General features: G+C 51.3%; 1 long non-coding RNA gene across 3 annotated transcripts; it reads right to left on the bottom strand.

The window, feature by feature from the left end:
• Positions 1-14,084: 14,084 nt before the first annotated feature.
• Positions 14,085-26,587, bottom strand: LOC120373961. Of its 3 annotated transcripts, none has more exons than XR_005585825.1 (6): positions 26,224-26,587; positions 25,729-25,914; positions 15,432-15,569; positions 15,084-15,123; positions 14,489-14,613; positions 14,085-14,197 (listed from the first exon to the last, which is right to left on the bottom strand). It is a non-coding gene; the product is annotated as an uncharacterized LOC120373961 (long non-coding RNA). The 3 variants fall into 3 exon arrangements; XR_005585826.1 differs by having other exon boundaries at positions 15,439-15,569; XR_005585827.1 differs by having other exon boundaries at positions 15,084-15,120; positions 15,439-15,569.
• Positions 26,588-26,860: the final 273 nt, after the last annotated feature.

Genomic DNA, 26,860 nt, shown 5'->3' with positions numbered 1-26,860 from the left:
TATCTTGTTGTTTACATACTTAGTAGTATATGTAATAGTGCATGTGTTTTATTAATCTGTTTATTTTAAAGTTCTAGAAGGAAATCACCGCCAGTGTGGTTCCCCCACTGTCTGCAATTTGGGGGGGGCGTGTCATAAACAGACAGTTAACGGTTAAGGTCTCTTTTACCAGTAACGGGTTAACATGCAGTACCTGAGGAACACCTGACCAGAGGACCAATCAGGGACAAGATAATTTCAAATCTCTGTGGAGGGAAGCCTTTGTCTGTGTTCTTTGTGCAAGTGTTCATGCTCTCTTTGGATCTAAGCGAGGCCAGTCATGTCTCCAAGTTCTCCTGGAGTCATTCCTACTATCCAATAGCGAGTATTAATTAGAAAGGCGGATTAGTCTTATAATTTAATTTCTACATTTGCAATTGTGTGTTTGCTGAAGGAAATTCTTGATTTCTGTTTACTGTTACTTTGCTTTTACTGAGAAAGAAAGGAGGGGGAATTCTCTCCAGAGATTGATAAGTTAGACCCTGTATTTTTGCATCCTGGTATGACAGCGATGGTGTACTTTCTTTTTTTTTTTTTTTTTGTTCTTTTAATAAATTATTTTCTTTTCTTTGGACTTGGTTAATTCCTTCTCTTGTGGAAATTCAATGGAAGGAGGGGGAAGAGTGAGTTCTTGATTCAAGGAGTTTAAATTAGGTATCTCTCCTAAGCACTAGGAGAGGGGAGGAGGGAAATGGTTTGTTTCCCTTTGGGTTGAAATTTAGGTTTGAATCTGTGTTAAGGCCTTGGTTGATCTTTCCTTGGGTGAATTCTCAGGGAAAGGGGAGGAGAGAGGAGGAGACATCCCTCTGTAGTTGAATCCCGGTATCTCTCCTAGGAAAAGGGAGGGGGGAGGAAGGGTTTATTTCTCCTAGGTGTAAGAACTCCATGGATTTGGGGCTCTTGGGCTCCCCAAGGATTTTGGGGAAGGACTGTATCCCAATACACGTACATTATTGGGTGGTGGCAGCTTTTACCAGATCTAAACTAGGATTTTAGTTTAGGGGAGTCAATGCAGGTCCCCATTTTGGAACCCAACAGCTCTAAGTGGGGGTGAGACCTATGACAGTCCTTATTTTCAGTTGCCTGCAGCACAGATCCAACAAACCCAAGTCAAAACCTAGACAGACACCACGTGGGGAGACACATGAATGTGTGTCCGTGGTGCCCATTCCAGACACCCGCCAAAACCTACCCAGGTATGAAACTGGCACTGAACCAGTCTGCCCCTGACCCCATTTCACACCCTCTGCCCCTCCCCACCTGACCCCATTTCACACACTTTGGCCCTTCCCCAGCTGATTTTCCAGCCCCCGACTCCCATTTCACACCCTCTGCCCTCCCCACCTGACCCCATTTCACACCCTTTGGCCCTCCCCATCTGATTTTCCAGACCCCGCCTGACCGCCCCATTTCACACCCTCTGCCCTCCCCACCCCGACTCGGGAGTCTCAATCCGCCCACGCGCCAGCTGCCCCCGGGTCTCTCCGCCAATCAGTGAGCAGGCCGACCCCACGCGCACCGCGACTCCTCCACCCGGCACTGGGCCCATGTCACTTGGTCCGGCGCGCCAGGATCGGGCGCGACCGCCGCCGAGCCCAGCCTGGCCCTGCCCTGCGGACACAGAGTCACCGGCTCACACCCAGGAAGCGGATCGGCGGCGGCCGCCTGGGTTGGGACTGCGCGGCACGCGACAACGCCCGGCGCATGCTCAGTGGCACCCGCTGAAGTCGCTGCGCCCTCACGCTGCCCTGACTGGGCCAGAAACTCCCCTGGAGGGGGTCGCTGCCCAAATAGTGGAGACCCCCCCCCGGGGTCACTGCGGCAGCTGGGGGGCAGGACACCGGACACTGCCCCAGGGGGCTTCCCAAGCTCATTCCCCCCCCCACGTGTGGGGCTGAGGGACACACCCAGGGCACTGGCCCATGTGGGTACAATGGTCCTTCTCCTCTGGAGGGGGCAGGGCCCCCGCAGTCACTGCACCAATGCAGGGAGGCGACACACCAGGCAGCAGATCAGGTTCTGGGCCCAGCAGGGCGGCACTGCCCAGCCTTCCCGCTCCCTGCGGCTGCCCCGCTGAGGGTAGAGAAGCCCAGCAGGGCAGGGCGGGTCCCTGGCGTATGGCGCTCAAGGTTGCCCCTAACCAGGGCAGCCATAGAAAGGCCTCCTGCTCAGACGATGCCCAGTCTGGGGGCCCGGGGGGGATGATTTATTGCCCTCCTCACCCCTGGCAGTTAATGTTCAGCCTCAGCTGTGCCCCACCACATGCTTTTGCCCCTGCCTTTTCTATCCAGATACCTTAATGGGCCCCATCACCCTCATACCTGGGAGCAGCCATCTCCTGCCCTGGCTTGTCAGCTCTGAAAGCCTCTGGGTCCCTCTCACAATGTACCATCCTTTTTCTTGTTCATCCCAAGTCATGGAGCCAGTACCTGGAGCATGTGGGGAGAGGTGGTGATGATACGCGTTCAGCTCCAGCTAGTGCAGCCCTTTTATAGTAACTTACAATAACACCCCTAAGTAATTGTCATCTGGCTTTGACTAAACTGTTGCCGCACTCAGTGCCCAAGGTGGCAGTGGTTGAGTTCATGTTCGTGTGCACCGCACCAAAAGGACACACCAGGATGGAGAAGCAAACAGAACTTTATTTGAGATCTCAAATAGGCATCAGGAGCCACACAGGGCTCAAATCAAAACCGTAAAACAAAGAACTCACATACCTTTATACTTTAACCAAAACAGTAACTTGTTACAATGTTTATGACATGAACATTACCCGCCCAGAACCAAGTCTGCCTAGCTACTAACCGGTTCTTACTAGTTTCTTTCTTCTAGAAGGAGTAGCCCTTTCACAAGAGCAACTCGGGGTCAAACATGGAGAGTTGGTACACTATGGCTCAGAGCAAGAGGACTTCATCAGCTCTCATGGCCTTCCATCCTTTGAGTTACCTGGATTATGCCAAGTGCGTCCCCAACAACCATATCTACATTTTGTCTATTTTAATTAAAATAACTTCAATAAAAATGTTAAATAGCCAATGAGAGTGTAGAAGGTAACTTGTGTAAGTATGATTTTAAACATTAAGAAGGAAGGCACTGTACAGCTGCGGTCAGGCTTAGGTTCTGAGGGATTACAAGTGTCGGTTACAAGGTTCATAAGATACATACATAACACAATCGCCATAGACCCAGATTGGGGTGCGGGCATTTTTAAAACCACAGTGGGTAAGTGATCTCAGGTACACCACCCATAGAATGTATCCAGAGTCCAAGTCATTGATTATACCTGGGGTCAGCAACCTTTCAGCAGTGGTGTGCCGAGTCTTCATTTTAATTTAAGGTTTCGAGTGCTGGTAATACTTTTTCATGTTTTTTAGAAGGTCTCTATAAGTCTCTCTTTTACAATACAACAATAGTTTAGTTAAATAATATAAACAAGGTTTTCAAAATGTTTAAGAAGCTTAATTTTAAATTAAATTAAAATGTTGATCTTACGCCGCTGGCCCGCTCAACCCACTTCTAGTCTGGGGTTCTTTTCACCTAGGCCAGCAATGGGCTGAGCGAGGCCTGTGGTCGGGACCCCGGCTGGCAATAGTCAGGCAGCCAGAATCGCAGACTAGCAGCTGTCTGGGTGGGGCCACTGGCGAGGACCCTAGACCCGCAGCAGGCTGAGCAGCTCAGCCCACTGCCGCTCAGGGGTTCCATCTGCGGGCTCCTGCCAGCTGACATCCCTGCTGCCAGACCCACTCAGCTCGCTGCCAGTCTGGAGTCCTGGTCCTCCCCACATACAGCGGGTAGCTACCTTCTCCCTGGTTCTGGCCCATTCTCTTCCTCTCTGCACTGAGCTGAGAGTGGGAATGCACTGAGCACAGGATGAGGGTGAAGGGTCTGGCCAGGAGATAAAATGAGGGAGGGGGCTAAGGATTGGGGCAGGAGGTTTGGGTGTGGGGCACTTACCTGGGCAGCTTCCATTTGGTGTGAGGTGTACAGGCGGGAATGTGTGTAAGGGTGTGTGCAGGAGCTCCCATTTGGTGCTGAGGGTGGGGGTGAATGGGGATGTGGGGTGCCAGAGTCAGGCTGGGGTCATGGGTGGGGTGAAGCAGTCAGGCAGAAGGCTGGGTGTGTATGAGGGGGCTCAGGAGGGGCCTGGGGTGCGTGCAGAGCACAGGCCTGGTGTGTGCGGGACTCTGGGCAGAGGGCTGGGTGGGTGTGGGGGTCAGGCAGGGGCTGGGTGTGTGTGTGTGCGGGCTCTGGGCAGAGGGTTGGGTGGGTGGGGGGACTCAGGAACAGGGCTCTCACTCCTGCGGCCCCAGCCAGCTCACCCACTCGAGCCCCATGGCACACTGCACAAGCGCAACTAGCGCCTGTGGCAAGAGAGTCCCTTCTGGCTGTGTCTGGAGGAGCTGCCCTGGCGGCACATAACCCCGCAGTATGCGAGCTCCTCACCCCAGGGCTCTCTGGCCACCACCACCCCACTCGCCCACACCTGCTACATGCTCAGCACCACCGGGCCACTGAGCTCTCTGCTCCTCCCAGCTCATGAACAGCAGGTACCAAGCCATGGCTGCAGCTGGGCGCCTCCCAGGGACGCCAGCAGCTGTCGCTGCTGCTGCCAGCCTCCCACCTCCACCATCCCTGCTCCCCTTCCTGCTGTCGGGAGTCGGGTCCAGGTCCAGCAGCAAACCTGCTTCCCAGAACGCTGCCAATCCACCATAGCCAACTATACCAAGGTGGCTCAGGTGAGCTGGCCCTCCACGCCCCGGGCAGGGCCTCGCCAGGTGAGGGGACGAGGAGCCCATGGCCAGGCCACTGAGGTGGCTCCTCTCTCGGGGGTGCAGGCTCTGCCCCTCACTGGCTTTATGTCCTTGGGACTGGCGGGCAGCAGTGTGCCATTAAAGATCTGCTCACATGCCACAGGTTGCTGACCCTGCACTATACCAATACTAAGTACATGGGTGGGGTGAATCCCTTGATTTGTCAAGGAAAGAAGGAAGTGGGTTATTTTCCTGACCGGTGTTCTCAATTACTCTACCTGGTACTGCCAGTGTCGAACGGCACCATGACGCCCACCATGAGAATCTTCTTTCCGTATCCATCACGATGTTGGGTCACAGTTGGCTGTCCGTGCCGAGGATGGCGGGTCGATGGTGAGCTTCCCAGGACGGCGGGATGGCTTTCACCACCCCGTTCTGGATGGCACTGTGGCATTACCGGCAGGCTCCAGAGTAGTGCTGACATCCACACAGGATGTGGGACAGGGTCTCATTGAAGTAGCCCCACTTCCTGCAGCACATGTCCCGGTTGCCACAGCAGACAGCACCGTTGAATGATAAGTGTGTAACAAAGTGAGATTTTCTGGTTTGGCTCTTGTTTTTTCCAATGGTTTGCATGCAGACGGCGTGTGACTCAGTTTCCTGGGTGTTACTGTGTTAACTAGACGAGGCCAGAGGGAGTTTTTGTTACAGAGGACCAGTGAGGGAACTTGAGGCCCCAACTGATGGCCTGGAGAATGGATACCCCAGCGACTGGCAACCCAGAGGCCCAGCTCAGGAGTCCCAACCAGTTCTAGCCACTAGGAAGACAATAGGTCACTGGGGTACTATAACCACAGCCCAACAGCCACTTCCAGCCAGTGGGGGCTGGAGGAGAGGAGAGGAGGCCCAGGTGACCCAGTTTACCAAGAGAGAAGACCATTGAAAGAGGCACGGCGTGGGGCCCCTGATATCAAAATGCCCAGCTGGGAAGCAGGGGTTCAGGACTGAGAGACAGAGATTAGACAGAGCCCCTGGATGCAGGGGAGACTTGGATGTGCTGTGCTGAGGAGGCCAGGCCTAAGGCTCTGAGAGTTTCCTATGTTGGGTCTAAAAGCTCAATAAACCTCCTGTGTTACGCTGGCTGAGTGTCACCCGGGCTAGAGAACAGGGTTGCATCAACCCCTTCGGGGGTGAGGAGGCCCTGGCAGTCCAGAGCAAGTGGATTCCCTGAGGGGGCCCATAGCAAGAGACGGGTGTGCTAAGGCTCAGAGTGGTGCAGTTCCAGGAGGTGGAGGGGCTGAACACCCAAGAGAGAGTGGAACCCTGACAAAGGCTGTCTCACTGAAGGGGGTTCCCCCCAGGGACCGCACAGGGACAAGAGTGGCCACGACAGATAAGCATTTCCTAATGGAGCAACAGTGATACCAGATGGGGGGATGCAGAAGGCATTTTCCTCCTAGAGCAACAGTGACACTGGGTGGGCACTCCAAGTAATACACAACCCGTTTCCCTTATGAAGGGACAGTGATAAGAAAGCATTTCCCTCAGGCCCACTGTGGCACTCATGGTGACCTGTCACAGTAATGCACAAAGCATCAGACACTCCAAACACATGGGAAAAACAGAGAAACTGAGATTGATTTTGGCTTAATTGGCTGAAAATTGCCTGTTGGCTAGTGTTTGGCTGCTGGCTTCTTGCTTGTTTACCTTGCAGCTTGCTGCTTCTTTTTAATACACAGAGCAGTTCCTGCGTGGAGCTACAGTGACACCATGTGGCCACGAAGGGTAATGCACAGACCATATCTCACGGAGTAACAGAGACACTGTGTGGCCATGGAGGGTAATGCACAGAATATTTCAGAGGAACAGTGACACCATGTGGCCACGCAGAGTAATGCACAGAACAGTTCCTGCATGGAGCTACAGAGACATCGTGTGGCCACGCAGAGTAATGCATAGAACAGTTCCTGCATGTAGCTCCAGTGACATCGTGTGGCCATGCATTGTAATGCACAGAGCATTTCTCTCAGAGGAACAGTGACACCGTGTGGCCACGCAAGGTAATGCACAGAGTAGTTCCTGCATGGAGCAACAGTGACATCAGGTGGCCACGCAGGGTAATGCACAGAGCATTTATCTCAGAGGAACAGTGACACCATGTGGCCACGCAGGGTAATCCACAGAGCAGTTCCTGCATGGAGCTACAGTGACACCGTGTGGCCACGCAGGGTAATGCTCAGAACAGTTCCTGCATGGAGCAACAGTGACATCGTGTGGCCACGAAGGGTAATGCACAGAGCAGTTCCTGCATGCAGCTACAGTGACGCCATGTGGCCATGAAAGGTAATGCACAGAGCATTTCTCACGGAGGACTAGTGACACCGTGTGGCCACGAAGGGTAATGCACAGAGCATTTCTTTCAGAGGACCATTGACACCGTGTGGCCACGTAGGGTAATGCACAGAACAGTTCCTATACAGAGCAACAGTGACGCCATGTGGCCACGCAGGGTAATGCACAGAGCATTTCTCATGGAGGAATAGTGATACCATGTGGCCACGAAGGTAATGCACAGAGCATTTCCTTCATGGAGCTACAGTGACACCATGTGCCCACGCAGGGTAATGGTGTCACTGTTCCTCTGACATAAATGCTCTGTGCAATACCCTGCGTGGCCACACGGTGTCACTGTTGCTCCATGCAGAAACTGCTCTGTGCAATACCCTGCGTGGCCACACAGTGTCACTGTTGCTCCATGCAGAAACTACTCTGTGCAATACCCTGCGTGGCCACACGGTGTCACTGTTGCTCCATGCAGGAACTGCTCTGCGCATTACCCCACATGGCCACAGTGTCACTGTAGCTCCATGCAGGAACTGCTCTGTGCATTACCCCACATGGCCACACGTCTCACTAGTTATTTCCATCATGGAGCCACAGAGACACTAGGTCAGGGGTCAGCAACCTCCAGCAGCCACATGCCAAAGACGTCACGGGAGCCGATTTTCAATGGCACACGGCTGCCTGCCGACCCAGGGTGCCATTAAAAATCCTGCCAGCGCAGCAAGCCGCAGGGTCCGCACTCCCGGGCTAGAGCACCGGGCCTAGCGCAGCAAGCCCCCAGCCCCTCCCCCGGATCCCTGCCTCCCACACAGAGCTCTGGGTCCAGGGCTGCGTGCTCCTGTGGGGCAGCGTTTGGATCTGCAGGGAGGCAAAGACGCTCCCCACTGATCCAGAGCCCTGCCCCCGTGCATGCAGCACTCTGAGGGGCAGGGTTGTGCACTCCCATGGGGCAGCATAGGCTGGCTCTGCTTGGCAGCTCATGGTAAGGGGATCTGGGGCTGGGGGCTTGGTAAGGGGTGGGGTAGTCAGGGACAGGGAGCAGGGTTGGTTGGATAGGGGTGGGATCCTGGGAGGTGGCTAGGGGTGGGGACTCTGGAGGCAGCAGACAGGGAACAGGGGTGGATGGGGCATGGGAATCTGGGTCTGTCAGGAGTGGGGGTGGATAGGGGTCAGGGGACAGTTAGGTGGGGGTCTCTGGAGGAGGTGGTCGGGGACAAGGAGCTGGGGGTTGGATGAGTCAGAGGGGTTGTCAGGAGGCGGGGTGTGGAGGGGTTGCAGCAGGCAGGAGCAGGGGAGGTGTACAGGTCGGGAGTGCTGGGGTCGGGTCGGGGTGGGGAGTGGTTGGATGGGGCGTGGGAGTCCAGGGTCTGTCTCGGGTGCGGATAAGGGTTGGGGCAGTCAGGGACAGGTAGGGGTAGGCTCCTAGGGGCAGTCAGGGACAAGAACAGGGAGGCTTAGATAGGGATAGGGTTCTGGGAGCAGTTAGGGGCAGGGGTCCCAGGAGGGGGTAGTTAGGGGACAAGGAGCAGAGGGGGTTGGAGGTTCTGAGGGGGGCAGTCACCCAGGCCCTCTGCCCTGAGCCCTGACACCCCCCACACACACAGGCCCCTGCCCTGAGCCCTGTACCTCCTCTTACACACCCAGCCCTCTGTTGACTCCTTCACCCCTGACCCCAGCCCTGACTGTGGCACCCCACACATACCCAGCCCCCGCCCTGACACCTGCACTCCTCACATGGCCCCAGTCCTCTGCCCTGAATCTTGCACCCCTGCACATCCCCACCCCGAGCACCAAACGGGAGCTCCTGCACCCCCACTCACATTCCCACCTGCACCCCTCACACCAAATGGGAGCTGCCCAGGTAAGTGCCCCCACACCCAGACCTCCTGCCCCAACCCTGAGCCCCCTCATTCTAGCTCCTGGGCCAGACCCTTCAGCCCCAGCCCTGTGCTCCGTCCACTCCCACCCTCAGCTCAGTGCAGAGAGAGCAAGAGAATGGGCCAGAACCAGGGAGAAGGTAGCTACCCTCTGTCTGTGGGCAGGGCCCCGCACAGGCTGCTGGTGGCCTAGTGGAACAGAACCCCAGACCAGCAGCGGGTTGAGCAGGCCAGCGGTGTAAGATCAACATTTTAATTTAATTTTAAATGAAGCTACTTAAACATTTTGAAAACCTTGTTTATTTTACAATACAACACTAGTTATATAATATATAGACATAGAAACTAAAGAGATCTTCTGAAAAACATTAACGTTTCATGCCAGTAATAAATTTTAGAGTGAATAAATGAAGGCTCAGCACACCACTTGTGAAAGGTTGCCATCCCCGATATAGACAATAACGCTATCTCACTCCAGTGTCTTCCTATTTTGCTTTTTTGATCTTTGAATCACAGCTATAGCAATAGACAAGACCTGAGCTAACATTTACCCTTCTAACAATGCAGGCTGCATTTCAAACCTCTAATTCCTTTACAGATCTTCCTAACCAGTCCTTAAAGTTTGGCCACAGGTCAAGGTCAGTTTGTGAGTTAATTAACTCTTGCTGGCCACATCACCTTACAATGAGATATTACATTACACGCAGATCACCACAAGGTCTCTGTGGCTTTGAGCTCCTTAGGACCTAGCCTTTAGAATGCTCTTTGCCACTGACCAATCCCTGTGAGAAGGGTGCAGGTCTCCCTTTCTAGCTCCTCTTGGGCTGCTGGCACTTGCTGGGCAATGAGACTACGCCTCCTGAGGGAACGGAGGTCTCTCCTTTACAACGCTTTTCTCTCTGCCCCATTCGAACGCCCCTGGCTTAAGGGCCACCCTGTAAGGAAGGTTTGGGTCTCCTTTGCCAAGCAAATTAAACCACAGGTCACTTTGACATGCCCGGCAAAATGACTGCCCTGTAACGAGGCTGTAACGTCTTATCCCTCGCACGCTTAAACTAGGGGAGCCTTTTTGTGCCTGTGGCTGAGCAACACCCCACCCCTTGAGAAGGCTTGAGCTTCTGTTTCTCTTAGTGACAGGAAATTCCCCCACAATTATTTCTACTGACTTTGAGATTTGAAGTGAAATCTTACTTGCGACCTATCCAGGTCAGATGCAACATAGTGTGGCGAAGGGGCAGCTGTAAGGGGATGGTGGAAGCCATTGGAAAATTCGCCCCTTTTCTCAAAAAAGCCAAGAAATGGCCCAACCATGCAAATGTCACACCGTCTAGAAATGAACAGGTGAGGTGGGGGCCCTTTCACACCCTCACTTCCACCTCATCCTTCCGCAAGTCCTTTGCCCTGCCCAATTTACACCGCTCAACCAACCACAACTTTGACCCTTTGTTTTCTTGTGCACAAGAAAGACACCGCCGCACTGATGAGTGTTCAACTGTAGAGATTCGACAGCTCCTCAGCTGTGTCCAAATTCCAGGCCTTGTCTCTCTTTGGAGATAGACAGAGGAGATTCCTAGGGCTACGTCCGAAGGGATTGATGTGGCGGTCCTTTCTGAAATGTGTTGATGTTCAGGTGTTGTAATCACATGCGGTGGTATTCGAGCCAGCACGTGGGTGCACCTAACCCTACTAACAGGACTGCGCCACAAGGAAGAGGGGTCCTTTCTGGTAAAAAAAAAAAAAGACTACCTTCTCCCTGGTTTCTGGTTAGGAGCACAAAGTTATTTTCTTGGTGAGGTAGGAAGGTAAGTCTGGAAGGGTGTCGCTGAGAGATGGAGGATTGATCGAAAGGAGACACTCAGCAGGATCCTCCCTTACCTGTTCATTTCCAGATCTTTTCACATTGGGGACTTCCGCCCCACCCACACCGAGTAAAAAGAAGGAGGAGTATTTTACTAAAGAAAGGGTGACTGTCCTGTAATCAGGGTTCAGGCCCCTTTTCTCCTCTCTGCATTGGCCCTCTTAATGGCACCCAACATAGTCACTCTGCAGAGCAGATTCTGGGCCCTCCCAGCCACAGAGCCCTGCACCCAAGGAGGAAGCACACGGCCTGTGAAGAAAACTACAGCAAGTACAGATGAGGAACAGCCAGTTATGCAGAAACCCGAGGACTATTCATGTCTCCTTAGAAGGATGTCCAGGCTTCTCAGATCCACTTCTGCATATTCTCCTCCGGCGAGGGCTCCTGGACAATTCCTCTGCAAACTAATAAAGCCAAGCAAGGACCATCATTACACAGAGCTCTATGAATGTCCTCATCCCTGCCTCCCTCTCCCATTCCATCTATATCCGCCAGACTCAATGAACAGAGACTGAGTCAACATCCACAGATACTGCCTCACTCTGGCGCCCACTATCCTGCATGATTTTCATCCCCTCCTACTTGTTCATAGCTCCCGAGACCAAGCCTGTGGGGATGCACACCTAGCACTCCTGCCCCTGTTCTATGAAGGGAGACGGCACAAGGAGAGGCAAGGACAGAGACAGAGAGAGAGAGAGAAAAAGAGTGTTGGCCAACACACTAGAGAAGAGAGAGAGAAACACAGGAGAAAGGCAAGTAACTCACCATCTGGAGTCATCCTCCTGGATCCAACCTTCTCCTGCGGAGGACACACTGCTTGTGAACAGAGCAATGACAAGCCCCTGAAAATGGGGACCTTGTCTCCCCAGCTAGTCAGGAAACTCTTCTGACAAACCAGCCCCAGCTAACAGGGTGTCTGTACCTGGAGTCAGATTGGCTGATAACAGAACCCTCAGCAAAACAGACACTTATCTCACTGACAGTGGCATCTGCTTGGCTCCCAAATGAACGGCTCTTGCCTGGCATGAACAATGCTCAGAGGCTCGCTGCTCTCACTCACTTTCCATTGCATGAGGGCAGTAGACTCTGACATGTGACTTATTTTTCCTTGGTACTAAACCCAGCAGAGGAGAGAAAAACAAACAAATTAGCATCTCCATCTGCAATGTCACGTAGTCTCTTCATCTCCCATATCCCACGGCCCGCCATCAAACCATCTTCTATTACTACTATACATCTGCAACTAGAAGGGATCCATTGTAACTGCACCCAAAATAGTCACTTTGCTCAGGAGACTCCTGTCCCTTCCCCAGCCTTAATACCACTGTGCCCGGTACCCAAGGAGGAAGCACAAGGCCTGTGAAGTAAACTACAGCGAGTACAGATAAGGAATTGAAAGCACTGACCGCTTACTCACAGCCAGGTGTTCAGAAGGCAGAAAGCTGAGGACTGTTCCTGTCTGGTTAGAACCATGTCCAAGCTGCTCAGATCCACCTCTGCCAGTTTCTCCTCCGGCTCAAGCTCCTGGACAATTCCTCTGGAAATGCAGCTGCAAAAGCCAAGCATGCGCCATCTCTACACACAGTTCTAATGGTGCTTGAAATGTTGCCTCAATCCTGCCTCCTCTTCCACCCATCTACATCAGCCCCACTTGAACAGAGACCGATTCAACACTGACAGTCACTGCTCCACTCTCGCACTCCACTACCCCGCATGGTTTTCGCCCCTCCTACTACTCCAGGGCTTTCAAGACCTAACCTGTGGAGATGCACACCTCACAGGCCTGCCTGTGTCCTAAGAAGGGAGATGGCACAAGGAAAGGACAGGACAGATTAAGAGAGAGTGTTGGCCAACACACTAAAGAGACAGAGAGAGAAAATGAGAAACACGGGAGGAAGGCAGGCAAGCAACTTGTCACCTGGAGTCATCCTCCTGGATCCAACCTTCCGCTGCAGAGGACACACCTGTACTGGCCAGAGGACTGAGCAGCCCCTGAAAATAGGGACCTTGTCTCCCTTGTAACCACAGCAGAGCCTTCACCTAACAAGACACTTATCTCACTGACAGTGGTCCTTGCTCCACTCCCAGCTGGATGGCTCTTCCCTGGCATCAACAATGCTTAGAATCTCCCAGCTCTCGCTCCCTTTCCATGGCATGTGCGGAGTGGACTCTGACTCTGCACTTGGTACTAAACCCAGCACTAGGGGGAAAAACAAATCAGTTAGCATCTCAGTCTGCAACGTGCATAGGTTCTTCTTCTCGCATCTACCACACCTCAGGGCTCCGCCCTCAACCCTCCTCCCATTACAGCTTTAGCACTACAACTAAAAAGCAGCCCACTGCACCTACATCCAAGATACTCACTTTGCACAGAAGACTTGTGCCTTTGCTTCGTCTGAATCCCACAGAGCACCATGTCCAATGAAGAAATTCAGAGCCTCTGAACAAAACCGGAGCCAGTACAGATGAGGGATTCCAAGCACTGACCGCTTACTCACAGCCAGTTGTGCGGGAGGCAGAAATCTGAGGACCTTTCATGTCTGCTTAGAAGGATGTCCAGGCTCCTCAGGTCCGCGTCTGCCACTTTCTCCTTCAGCTGCTGCTCCTGGACAATTCCTCTGCAAGCGCAGGAAATGAGCGAAGCAAGAGCCATCACTACACAAAATTCAATTGGTGCAGGTAATCTTGCCCTCATCCCTGCCTATCTACATCAGGCCCACTTGAAGAGAGACAGTCAACATCTACAGTCACCCCTCCACTCTAGCGCCCACTACGATGCATGATTTTCGTCCCCTCCTACTTGTTCATAGCTCCCGAGACCTAGCCTGAGGGGATGCACACATAGCACTCCTGCCCGTGCCCTATGAAGGGAGACAGCCGAGAGAGAGAGAGAGAGAGAGAGAGAGAGAGAGAGAGAGTGTGTTGGCCAACACAGTAGAGTAGAGAAGACAGAGAGAGAAACAGAGGAGGAAGGCAAGCAACTCACCACCTGGAGTCATCCCTCATGGATCTAACCTTCTCCTGCCGAGGACACACCGATCCTGGCCAGAGAAATCAGCCCCTGAAAATGGGGACCGTGTCTCCCTCAAAACCACAGCTAGTCAGGAACCTTTTCTTACAAACCCACTCCACCTAACGGGGTGTCTCTACCTGTAGCCAGGTGGGCCGTGAGCAGAACCTCAGCAAAACAGATACTTATCTCAGTGAGAGTAGCAGCTGTTCTGCTCCCAGATGGACGGCTCCTGCCTGGCACCAACAATGCTCGCATTCTCGTCACTCTCACTCATAAGGGCAGTAGACTTTGACATGTGATGTCTTTTTCCTTGGTACTAAAACCAGGGGATAAAACAAGTAAGCTACCGTCTCAGTCAGAAATGTCTCTTAGGCTCTTCTTTTCCTCTCACGCACGGCGGGTTCCGCCTTCTACCCCTTACACCTTTAGGACTAAAAGTACAAAGCACCTCTTACAACAACACCCAACAGAGTCACTCTGCACAGCAGACTCTGGCCCTCACCCTTAATCCCACAGAGCCCTGTACCCACCAAGAAACCACACGGTCAATAAAGAATACTACAGTGAGTACAGATGACTGAGTTCAAAGCACTGAGCCCTTACTCACAGCCAGTTATGCAGAAGGCAGAAACCTGAGGACTATTCTTGTTTCCTTAGAAGGATGTCCAGGCTGCTCAGGTCCACTTCTGACATTCTCATCCAGCTGGGGCTCCTGGACGATTCCTCTGCAAACTAATAAAGCCAAGCAAGAACTGTCACTACACAGAGCTCTATGAATGCACTCATCCCTGCCTCCTCTCCCATCTCATCTACATCAGCCCGACTAGATGAACAGAGACTGAGTCAACACTGACGGTCACCGCTCCACTCTAGCGCCCACTACCCTGCATGATTTTCATCCTCCTACTTCATAGCTCCTGAGACACAGCCTGTGGGGATGAACACCTAGCACTCCTGCCCGTGTCCTATGAAAGGAGACAGCACAAGGAGAGGCAAGGACAGAGACAGATTGTTGGCCAACACACTAGAGAAGAGAGAGAGAGAGAGAGAAACACAGAGAAAGTCAAGAAACTGATATGGGCCGTGAGCAGAACCTCAGCAAAACAGACACTTATCTCACTGACAGTGGCGCCTGCTCGACTTCACATTGACGGCTGTTGCCTGGCATGAACAATGCTCACAGGCTCGCTGCTCTCACTCACTTTCCATCGCATGAGGACAGTAGACTCTGATGTGTGACTGCTGGGTTTAGTACCAAGGAAGTAAAAGGAAGAAAAAAAATATAATTACCATCTCCTGCAATATCACGTAGTCTCTTCATTTCACATCTCCCGTATCCCACAGCTCCGCCCTCAACCCATCTCCCATTACTACTTTACAGCTGCAACTAGAAGGGACCCATTTTAACTGCACCCAAAATAGTCACTTTGCTCAGGAGACTCTTGTCCCTTCCCCAGCCTTAATCCCAAAGAGCCTCGTACCCAACGAGGAAGCACACGGCCTATGAAGGAAACAAGAGTGAGTACAGATAAGGAATTGAAAACACTGACTTCTTACTCATAGCCAGTTATCCAGAATGTAGAAAGCTGAGGACTGTTCATGTCTCCTTAGAAGGATGTCCAGGCAGTTCAGGTCCACTTCTGACAGCTTCTTCTCCAGCTGAGACTCCTGCACAATTCCGCTGCAAACTAATAAAGGCAAGCAAGAACTATCACTACACCAGTGGTTCTCAACCTTTTGTACTGATGATCCCTTTTACATAGAAGGCTTCTGAGTGTGACCCTCCCCTTATAAATTAAAAACACTTTTTGTATATTCAACACCATTATAAATGCTGGAAGCAAAGTGATGTTTAGTATGGAGGATGACATTTCAGAACCCCCCAAATAACAACCTTGCAGCCCCCTGACGGGACCTAAACCCCAGTTTGAGAACTTCTGCACTACATAGAGCCCAATTAAGCCCCTCTTCCCTGCGTCGCTTTCGATCTGTCTTAGCCCCACAACACCAACAGTCATCGCTCCAGTCTCGCACCGACTGCCCCGCATGATTTTCGTCCCCTCCTACTTCTTTATGGCTCCCAAGACATAACCTGTGGGGGTGCACACCTAGCTCGCCTGCCGATATCCTAAGAAGGGAGACAGCACAAGGAAAAGCAAGGACAGATTGAGAAAGAGTGTTGGCCAACACACTAGAGGAGAGAGAGAGAGAAACACGAGGGAAAGGCAAGCAATTCACCACCTGGACTCATTCTCCTAGATGCAACCTTCTGCTGCGTAGGACTCACTGCTCCTGGCCAGAAAACTGAGCAGCCCCTAAAATGGGAATCTTCTCTCTCTCAAAACCACAGCTAGGCAGGAACCTTTTCTTACAAACACAGCCTCAGCAAACGGGGCATCCCTTTCAGGAGCAAGGTGGGCCGTGAGCAGAGCAATCACCAAAACAGACACTTATCTCATTGACAGTGATGACTCTTCCATTCCCAGTTGGACGGCTTTTTCAAGGCATCAATAATTCTCGCAGTCCCATCACTCTCGCTCACTTTCCATCGTATGGGGGCAGTAGACTCTGACTTGTCACTTCTTTTCCCTTGGTACTAAATCCAGCGGAAAAACAAGTCAGTCACCATCTCAATTGGCAATGTTGGGTAGCCGCTTCTTTTTGCCTCTCCCACATGGTGGGGTTCTGCCCTGAACCCTCCTCCCATCACGCCTTTATGACTACAAGTAGAAAGCACCTCATGACAACACCTGAAATAGTCACTCTGCACAGATGACTCTGGTCAGACACACCAAACCTGTGGGGAAAACACACAGAAATTGTGCTTCTTTTTGCCTTGTAACTTATTGCTTCTTGTAGCTTTTTGCTTCCAGCAAGCACGGACAAGGAGGAGCAAAGGGGACGGCTAGTTGAGGGGCACAGCGGGCCCACCACAGTCCCAGACTGCACGCCAGGGGAGATCTAGTCATTGAGTGTTGGGGTTCTTAGGGATTGGCTTGTTTTGGCCTTGTTTTCAAATGGGTTTATCTTGATTTTTGGCTTATTGTCAAAGTCGGGGTGCTTATTTCCCCAGTGAAAGTTAGCAATTGTGACTCTGGTCCTTTCCCCAGCCTTAATCCCAAAGAGCCCCACACCCAACAAGGAAGCAAACAAAGTGTGAAGAAAATCACAGAAAGTACAGATGAGGAATTCCAAGCACTGACCACTTACCCACAGCCAGTTATGCACGAGGCAGAAAGCTGAGGACTGTTCATGTCTCCTTAGAAGAATATCCAGGCTCCTCAGGCCCACGTCTGCCAATTTCTCCTCCGGCTGCTGCTCCTGGACACCTCTACAAGTGCAGCAAATAAGCCAAGCAAGAGCCCTCACTACAAAAATTCAATTGGTGCGTGAAATCTTGCCTCATCCCTGCCTCCCACATCAGCCCCACTAGAGCAGAGACTCAGTCAACACCCACAGTCACCGCTTCACTCTAGCGCCCACTGCCCTGCATCATTTCGGTCCCCTACTTGTTCATAGCTCACAAGACCTAGCCTGTGGGGATGCATACCTAACACACCTGCCCGTGTCCTACGAAGGAAGACAGCACAAGAAGAGGCAAGGACAGAGAGAGTGAGAGACAGACAGAGAGTGTGTGTTGGCCAACACATTAGAGGAGAGAGAGAGAAAACGTGGAGGGAGTCAAGAAACTCACCAGCTGGAGTCATCCCCTGAATCTAATATGCTGCGGAGGACACACTGGTCCTGGCCAGAGACATGAGCAGCCCCTGAAAATGGGGACATCGCCTCCTTGTAACCACAACTAGTCAGGAACCTTTTCTTACAAACCCAGCCCCAGCTAACGGGCGCCCCTACCGAGCAAGATGGGCCTTGAGCAGAGCGATCACCAAAGAAGACACTTATCTCATTGAGAGTGGTGGCGGTTCCGCTCCCAGATGGACGCCTTCTGCGCCACATCAACAACGCTTGCAGACTCATCGCTCTTGCTCTCTTTCCATTGCACGAGGGCAGTAGACTCTGGCCTGTGACTTCTTTTCTTGCTACTAAACCCAGCACAAGGGGGAAAACAAATCAGTTACCCTTTCAGTCAGCAACTTTGGGTAGGCTCTTATTTTCCTCTGCAAACTAATAAAGTCAAGTAAGTACCATCACTACACACAGCACTACTGGTGCATTTAATCTTGCCCTCATCCCTGCCTCCCTCTCCCATCCCATCTACATCCGCTTGACTCGATGAACAGAGACTGAGTCAACATCCACAGACACCGCTCCACTCTAGCGCCCAATACCCTGCATGATTTTCATCTCCTCCTATTTGTTCATAGCTCCCGAGATCTAGCCTGTGGGGATGCACACCTAGCACTCCTATCCATGTCCTATGAAGGGAGACAGCACAAGAAGAAGCAAGGACAGAGAGAGTGAGAGACAGACAGACAGAGTGTGTGTTGGCCAACACATTAGAGGGGAGAGAGAGAGAGAGAGAGAGAGAGAGAGAGAGAACATGGGAGGGAGTCTAGAAACTCAAGAGCTGGAGTCTTCCCCCTGGATCGAACCTTCTGCTGCAGAGGACACACCCCTCCTGGCCAGAGAAATGACCAGCCCCTGAAAATGGGGACCTTGTCTCCTTCATAACCACTAGTTAGGAACCTTTTCTTACAAACCCAGACCTTGCTAATGGGGTGTCCCTACCAGGAGCTGAGCTGTGAGCAGAGCAATCACCAAACCAGACACTTCTTAGTGACAATGGCCTCTGCTCGGCTCCCAGATGGACGGCTCTTGCCTGGCATGAACAATGCTCACAGGCTCGCTGCTCTCACTCACTGTCCATCGCATGAGGGCAGTAGACTCCGACGTGTGACTTCTTTTTCCTTGGTACTAAACCCAGCAGAGGGGAGAAAAGCAAAAAAAGAAAACAGCATCTCCGTCTGCAATGTCACGTAGTCTCTTCATTTTACAGCTCCTCTATCCCACGGTTCTGCCCTCAACCCATCTCCCATCACTACTTTACACCTGCAACTAGAAGGGACCCATTGTAACCCAAAATAGTCACTTTGCTCAGGAGACTCTTGGCCCTTCCCCCACCTTAATGCCAAAGAGCCTCATGCCCAACGAGGAAGCACACGGCATGTGAAGAAAAGTACAGCAAGAACAGATGAGGAATTCAAAGCACCGACAGCTAACTCACAGCCAGTTATGTGGGAAGCAGAAAGCCGAGGACTGTTCGTGTCTGCTCAGAAAGATGTTCAGTTTCTCATGTCCACATCTGCCAACCTCTCCTCCGGCCACGGCTCCTGGGAAATTCCTCTGAAATGGATCTGCAAAAGCCAAGCATGAGCCATCACTACACACATCTCCACTGATGCTTGAAATCTTGCCCTCATCCCTGCCTCCTCTTCCAGCCCATCTACATCTGCCAAACTTGATGAACAGAGACCAAGTTAACACTGACAGTCACCCTCCACTCCCGCACCCGCTACCTTGCACAATTTTCGTCCCTCCTACTTCATCATGGCCCCGAGACCTACCCTGTGGGGATGCACACCAAGCACACGTGCTCGTGTCGCACGAAGGAGACAGCACAAGGAAAAGCAAGGACAGAAAGAGAAAGGATGTGTGTTGGCCAACGTACTGGAGAAGAGAGAGACAGAAAAACACAGGAGGAAGGCAAGCAACTCGCCACCTGGAGTCAACCTCCTGGATCCAACTTTTTCTGCAGAGGACACAGCGCTTGTGAACAAAGAAATGAGCAGCCCCTGAAAATGGGGACCTTGTCTCCTTCAGAACCACACCTAGTCAGGAATATTTTGTTACAAACCCAGTCCCAGCTAATGGGGCATTTGTATCTGATTCAGGTGGGCAGTGAGCAGAGCAATCACCAAAACAGATACTTATCTCATTGACAGTGGCGGCTGCCCGCCTCCCAGCTGGACGGCTCTTGCCTGGCATCCAAAATGCTTGCAATCTCGCCGCTCTCACTCGCTCCGTAACGTGAGGTGAGCCGACGCTGACCCTCCACTTCTTTTCTCTTGGTCCTGAACCCAGCACAAGGGGGTGGAGGAGAAACAAACGAGTTAGCATCTCAGTTGGCAACATCACATAAGTTCTTCTCCCATTTACCGCACCCCAGACCTCCACCCATAACCCTTCTTCCGTTACACCTTCAGGACCACAACTAGAAAGCAGCCTGTTGCACCTACACTCAAAACAGCCACTCTGCACAGGAGACTTGTGCCTTTCCCTCCTCTTAACCCCACAGAGCCATGTACCCGACCAGGAACAAAACTGGAGTGAGAACAGATGAGGAATTCGAAGCACCGACCGCTTACTCACAGCCAGAAAGCTGAGGACTGTTAATCTGTGCTTAGAACGATGTCCAGGCTGCCCAGGTCCGCGTCTACTAGTTTCTCCTCCTGCTGCTGCTCCCCGATGATTTCTCTGCAAGTGCAGCAAATAAGCCAAGCAAGAGCCATCGCTACACAAAATACAATTGATGCGTGAAATCTTGCCCTCATCCCTGCCTCCCTCTCCCATCCCATCCACATCAGCCCCACTAGAGCAGAGACTCAGTCAACACCCACAGTCACCGCTCCACTCTAGTGCCCACTGTCCTGCATCTTTTCGGTCCCCTACTTGTTCATAGCTCACAAGACCTAGCCTGTGGGGATGCACACCTAACACACCTGCCCGTGTCCTACGAAGGGAGACAGCACAAGGAGAGGCAAGGACAGAGAAAAAGAGAGAGAGACAGTGTGTGTTGGCCAACACATTAGAGGGGAGAGAGAGAGAAAAATGTGGGATGGAGTCAAGAAACTCAACAGCTGGAGTCATCCTCCTCAATCCAACCTTCTGCTGCATAGGACACACTGTTTGTGGATAGAGAAAAGACCAGCCCCTGAAAATGGGGACCTTGTCTCCCTCATAACCACAGCAGGTCAGGAATCTTTTCCTACAAACCGAGCCCCAGCTAATGACTAGTCTCAGCCTGGAGGCAGATGGGCCGTTACCGGAGTCCTCCCCAAACCAGACACTTATCTCACTGATGGTGACGGCTGCTCCACTCCCAGATCGATGGCATCGCCATAGGCTGGCATCGACAACACTTGTGGTCTCCCGGCTCTTGGTGCTTTCCATCTCACAACGGGGGTGGGCTCTACCCTTCACTTCTTTCTCCGTGGTACTAAGCACAAGAGAAGAGGGAAAAACAGAAGTTATCATCGGAATCTGCAGTGTTGTGTACGTGGTTGTTCTCCCATCTCCCATTACACCTTTATAGCTCCATGGAGTCATGAAGAATCCCCTAGCTACCACCTGAGCTGGAACAAGAGCTGTACCAGGGAAAGAATTGTGCCCAAGCCTGGATGGGGTCCAGTCCGAGGAAAAAACTTACTGAAGCATCTCTGAGGGTGCGAGTCTCTGTGTTCAGTTTGATTAGACATAGATATGTGCTTTTTCATTCGCTTGGTGACTCACGTTGGTCGGTCGGTGACTATTTGGACCCACTTAAATCCTACTTTCCGTATTAATAAGTAAAAAGTGATTTTATCAATTAACCCAGAGTTAACCTGGAGGGGGGGCAAACAGCTGTGCATCTCTCTCTATCAGTGTTACAGAGGATGAACTATGTTTGAGTTTACTCCCTATAAGCTTTATGCAGGGTAAAACGGATTTATTTGTGTTTGTACACCATTGGGAGTTGGGCATCTGAGTGCTAAAGACAAGCACACTTCTGTGAGCTGTTTTCAGGTCAACCTGCAGCTTTGGGGCAAGTAATTCAGACCCTGGGTCTATGTTGGAGCAGATGGGAGTATCTGGCTCAGCAAGAGGGTGCTAGAGTCCTGAGCTAGCAGGGAAAGCAGGGGCAGAGGTAGACTTGGCACATCAGTTGTCAGCTCCCGGGGGGGTGTCTGTGATCCAACCCATCACAGGGGCCATCACTGCCCAAAGTTCTATTGGTGTGTGAGACGCCGCCCTCCCTCTCCCACCCACCGTACATCAGCCCCACTTGATGAACAGAGTCAGAGTCAACTCCCACAGTCACCCCCACCACTACCAATGGAGGATCTAGTACCCATCATGCTTCTCTTCCCCCTCCCAATGCCCCAGTGGGATGCAGGCTCTCCAGCCCTAGACTGTGAGCATCCACCATTGCCCATGTTCTATGCAAGGAGACAAGGAGAGAGACAGAAAGAGAGCGCGCACATGTTGGCCAACATATGAGAGCAGAGATACACGTACAGGAAGGAGGCAAACTCAGCACCTGTAGTCACCTTCCTGGCTCTCCACAAAGAGAGTTATCGCACTTTGGGAAGACTCCATAGCACCTGACAATTCCTTGAGAGGGCACAAAGAATTCCCCCAAGCTTATCGTGCCCCCGTGAGATGCTGAGGCTTTTCCTCAGGGGCCCTCCTCATACTCACAAATTCTCTCCACTGACAAGAGTATTTGCAGCCCTCCCTCAATACTGAACTTCAGCAAGTTTCCATTTGCTCTTACTCTGCAGATCATTGTCCGGCTTCCATCCCTAGGGATGGGCTCTGGGTGGCTGCTCCTTCTTGGTCTCTGCCACAGGTTGGCCGATCTCTCATCTGACCAATCTCAGTACGACTGAAAAGAGAGAGAGAGAACACTTGTAAGCTAGGTCACCATTTGTGCATGGAAGAACAACGGAGACACACGTCACTGGCTGATGCTCCCTCCTTTATTCTTCTTCAGCTTACCCAGGGCCTAAAACACTCACCACTCCTAAGGAGCTACAGCCCTCTAGGAAAGGGACAATCCCAGACCACTGCCAGCCACAGGCAGAGCTGGACCTTCCCCAGGACCCATCCCATGGATAGGAGAAGCATCTCTCTGCTCTCCACGAGGCACCTCACTATGCAGATACTGGATAGAGAAATATCATTTCACAAAACACGCACCTGCTCCTCCAACATTACAAGAGCGCCCTCGGCTCCACTGCAAAGCGAAACAGCTAGATTGTGCAGGTCCGCTTCCTGCAGATGCTCCGCTGCCCTCTGCAAGAACAGCAAACCACCTATGGAAGAGCCATCACTGCCAAAAACACTACAGGTGCACAAGACCTTCCAGTACCTGCCTCCACTCTCACACACTTCCCGCATTATTTTCGCCCTCTCCTACTTCGCCATGCGTCCCGAGACCTGGCCTCTGGGGATACACAGCTAACTCACCTGCCTGTGTGCAATGAAGTGAAACAGCAGAAAAAGAGGCAAGGACAGACTGACAGAGTGTGTTGGCCAACACTAGAGAAGAGAGAGAGAGAGAAACACGGGAAGAAGGCAAGCAACTCGCCACCTGGAACCTACCTTTTCTGCAGAGGACACATCGCTTTGTCAGCAGAGAAATGAGCAGACCCTGAAAATGGGGACCCAGTCTCCCTCATAACCACAGCTAGTCATGAACATTTTGTTACAAACCCAGGCCCAACTAACAAGACGTCCCTACCTGGAGCCAGATGGGCCATGAGCAGAGCTCTCACCAGAACAGACACTTATCTCACTGACAGAAGTAGCTGCTCCGCTCCCAGATGCATGCCTAATGCTTGATTTTGACAATGCTCGTGGTCTCATCACTCTCGCTCACTTTCCATCGCATGAGGACAGTAGACTCTGACCATGACTTCTTTTTCCTTGGTACTAATCTCAGCAGAGGAGGGAAACAAAAAAATTAGCATCTCCAACTGCAATGTCATGTAGTCTCTTCATTTCACGTCTCCCGTATCCCAGCCCTCAACCCATCTCCCTTTACTACTTTACAATTGCAACTGGAAGGCACCCATTGTAAAGGCACCCATAAAAACATAAGAATGGCCAAACTGGCTTAGACCAAAAGATCCATCCAGCCCAGTATCCTGGCCATTGCCAGGTACCCCAGAGGGAATTAACCCAACGGGTAATTATCAAGTGATCTCTCTCCTGCCATCCATCTCCACCCTCTGAAAAACAAAGGCTAGGGACATCATTCCTTACCCATCCTGGCTAATAGCCATTAATGGACCTAACCTCTATGAATTTATCCAGTTCTCTTTTAACCCTGTTATAGTCCTGGCCTTCACGAGTTCCACAGGTTGACTGTGCGCCATGAAGAAGAACTTCCTTTTATTTATTTTAAACCTGCTGCCCATTAATTTCATTTGGTGGCCCCTAGTTCTTATATTATAGGAAGTAAATATATTTTTCCTTATTCACTTTTTCCACACATCTTGTGATTTTATATACCTCTATCATATGCCCCCTTAATCTCCTCTTTTCCAAGCTGCAAAGTCCTAGCCTCTTTAATCTCTCCTCATATGGGATCCATTCTGAACCCCTAATCATTTTAGTTGCCCTTCTTTGAACCTTTTCTAATGCCAGTATATCTTTTTTGAGATGAGGAGACCACATCTGTACCCAGTATTCAAGATGTGGGAGTACCATGGATTTATATAAGGACAGTAAGATATTCTCTGCCTTATTCTCTATTCCTCTTAATTATTCCAAACATCCTGTTTGCTTTTTTGACTGCCGCTGCACACTGCGTGGACATCTTCAGAAAACTATGCACGATGACCCTAAGATCTATTTCCTGATTAGTTGTAGCTAAATTACCCCCCATCATATTGTATGTATAGTTGGGGTTGTTTTTTCCAATGTGCATTACTTCACATTTATCCACATGAAATTTCATTTGCCATTTTGTTGCCCAATCACTTAGTTAAATCCAATTAACACTGTGAAGAACTTCAAAAAGTTCCCACAAACTATCTTGAGCAGTTTAGTATCATCTGCAATCTTTGCCACCTCACCTTTCTCCAGATTATTTATGAATAAATTGAACAGGATCGGTCCTAGCATTGACCCATGGGGAACACAACTAGTTACCTCTCTCCATTCTGAAAATTTACCATTAATTCCTACCCTTTGTTCCCTATCTTTTAACCAGTTCTCAGTCCAGGAAAGGATCTTCCCTCTTTTCCAATGATAACTTTATTTACATAAGAGCCTTTGGTGAAGGACCTTATCAAAGGCTTTCTGGAAATCTAAGTACACTTTGTCCCAAAATAGTCACTTTGTTCAGGAGATTCTTGTCCCTTCCCCAGCCTTAATCCCAGAGTCTCGTAACAAACGAGGAAGCGCACGGCCTGTGAAGAAAACTACAGCGAGTAGAGGTGAGGAATTGAAAGTGCTCATCTCTTACTCACAGGCAGCTATGCAAAAGGCAGAAAGATGAGGAATATTCATGTCTCCTTAGAAAGATGTCCAGGCTGCTGAGGTCCACTTCTGCATATTCTCGTCCGGTGAGGGCTCCTGGATGATTCCTCTGCAAATTAATAAAGTCAAGTAAGTACCATCACTACACAGAGCTCTATTAGTGCATTTAATCTTGCACTCATCTCTGCCTCCCTCTCCCATCCCATCTACATCAGCCCCACTTGATGAACAGTAACCAAGTCTACACTCCACTCTAGTGCCCACTACCCTGCATGATTTTCATCCCCTCTTACTTGTTCATAGCTCCCGAAACCTAGCTTGTGGGGATGCACACGTAGCACACCTGCCCGTGTGCTATGAGGGGAGACAGCACAAGGAGAGGCAAGGACATAGACAGAGAGAAAGAGTGTTGGCCAACACACTAGAGAAGAGACAGAGAGAGAGAGAGAAAGAGCAAGGCAAGAAACTCACCCGCTGGATTCATCCCCCCTGGATCCAACCTTCTGCTGCAGAGGACACACTGCATGTGAACAGACCAATAACCAACCCCTGAAAATGGGGACCTTGTCTCCCTCATAAGAGCAGCTAGTCAGGAATCTTTTCTTACAAACCCAGACCCAGCTAATGGGGCATCCCTACCTGGAGCCAGGTGGGCCATGAGCAGATCCCTCACCAAACCAGACATTTATCTCACTGACAGCGGTGACTGCTCCGCTCCCAGATGTACAGCTAATGCCTGATTTCGACAATGATCGCGGTCTCGTCGGTCTCGCTTTCCTTCGCATGAGGACAGTAGACTGATACGTGACTTCTTTTCCCTTGGTACTAAACCCGCACAAGGAGAAAAACAAGCAAGTTACCATCTCAGTAGGCAAATGTCACGTTGGCTCTTCTTTTCGCCTCTCCCAAACGGGGGAGCTCCGCCCTCAACACTGTTCCCATTACACCTTTAGCAATACAACCAAAAGCAGCCCTTGCAACAGCACCCGACAGTCACTCTCATGTAGCAGACTCCGGCCCCTCCCCAGCCTTAATACCACAGAGCCCCGCACCCAACAAGGAGACACACGGCCTGTGAAGAATACTACACCGAGTATAGATGAGGTATTCCACTGGCACCGACCGCTTACTCACAGCCAGTTATGCAGGAGGCAGGAAAGCTGAGGACTGTTCACGTCTGCTTAGAAGGATGTTCAGGTCCACTTTTGAGAGTCTCTCCTCCAGACAGCGCTCCTGGACAATTCCTCTGCAGTGCAGTTGCAAAAGCCAAGGGTGAGTCAGCATTACACAAAGCTCTGAAGGTATGTGAAATCTTGCCGTAATCTCTGCCTCCCTCTCTCATTTGGTCTACATCAGCCCCAGGCGATGATTAAAGACCAAGTCAACACCGACAGACATTGCTCCACTGTGGCACCCACTAATATGCATGATTTTCATACCCTCCTAAGTCTTCATGGGTCCCAAAGACAGACTGTGTGGATGCACACCTAGCACCCTTTTCCCGCATCCTACGTGAGGAGACGGCACCAGGAAAGGCAAGGAAGGGAGAATGAAAGAGCGAGTGTTGGCCAACACAATAGAGAAGACAGAGAAACGTGGGAGGAAGGCAAATAACTCGACACCTAGAGTCATCCTCTAGATGCTACCTTCTGCTGCTTAGGACACACTGCTCCTGACCAAAGGAATCATCAGCCCCTGAAATTGGGAACCTTGTCTCTCTTACAACCACAGCTAGTCAGGAACCTTTTCTTACAAACCCAGCCCTAGCTAA

Source organism: Mauremys reevesii, linkage group 10 (genome assembly GCF_016161935.1).
Source record: "Mauremys reevesii isolate NIE-2019 linkage group 10, ASM1616193v1, whole genome shotgun sequence".
NCBI classification, from domain to species: Eukaryota; Metazoa; Chordata; order Testudines; family Geoemydidae; genus Mauremys; species Mauremys reevesii.
The sequence above is the reverse complement of the archived record's forward strand: the minus strand, read 5'-3'. Positions and strand labels throughout refer to the sequence as shown.